Genomic DNA, 614 nt, shown 5'->3' on the forward strand with positions numbered 1-614 from the left:
GTGTGTGTGTGTGTGTGTGTGTGTGATGGACTGACCCGTCGATGGCGACGTATGAGTGTCCACCTTTTGCTCATCGATCTGCACAAATGATTTGTTTATAGTGATCGAATGTATGTATTGTACGTTAGCTCTCTCCCTCCATCAAATCGATGTTGTCTGAACAGGTGCACGCAGGTGTGCCACGCGTCAGGTGTCAAAGTGATCACAAAACAACGTGAGATGAACTGTCTTTGCTCAAGGATAACGCACCACCCGGTCTAAGGATTCGAATCACAGTAGCTAGATCGTGAATGCAACACCCTAACCACCCAGTCATGCACCCTCATATACATCAGGGTATCGACAGATCTATCGGATGTCGGTCTACATTGCTGGTTACAATGCGCTTCCTAAAATTATTGTAGTTTTCGAATGATCCCAGCCCTCTAGCTGGGGCATGAAGGTAAAAATTGCCCTTCATAGGGCAATTGCCAGTCCATCGTAGGTCTATCTATATACACCTGAGTATACTAGAGTAACGCGAAATAAAGTACTTTAGTACTTTGCTCAAGAGTACGATGCACTGACGATCGTAGAATAGAAACCACGATCTTGGCCACTAGGTCACAAATCAT

At 45.3% G+C, this 614-nt stretch overlaps 1 protein-coding gene across 1 annotated transcript in view; it reads right to left on the bottom strand.

Annotated features, from left to right (window-relative positions):
* Positions 1-614, bottom strand: part of LOC106875823 (excitatory amino acid transporter 1) — a 269880-nt gene that overhangs the window by 32959 nt on the left and 236307 nt on the right. The window lies entirely within an intron of this gene.

The sequence above is a fragment of the Octopus bimaculoides genome, chromosome 9 (assembly GCF_001194135.2).
Source record: "Octopus bimaculoides isolate UCB-OBI-ISO-001 chromosome 9, ASM119413v2, whole genome shotgun sequence".
In the NCBI taxonomy this organism is placed as follows: Eukaryota; Metazoa; Mollusca; class Cephalopoda; order Octopoda; family Octopodidae; genus Octopus; species Octopus bimaculoides.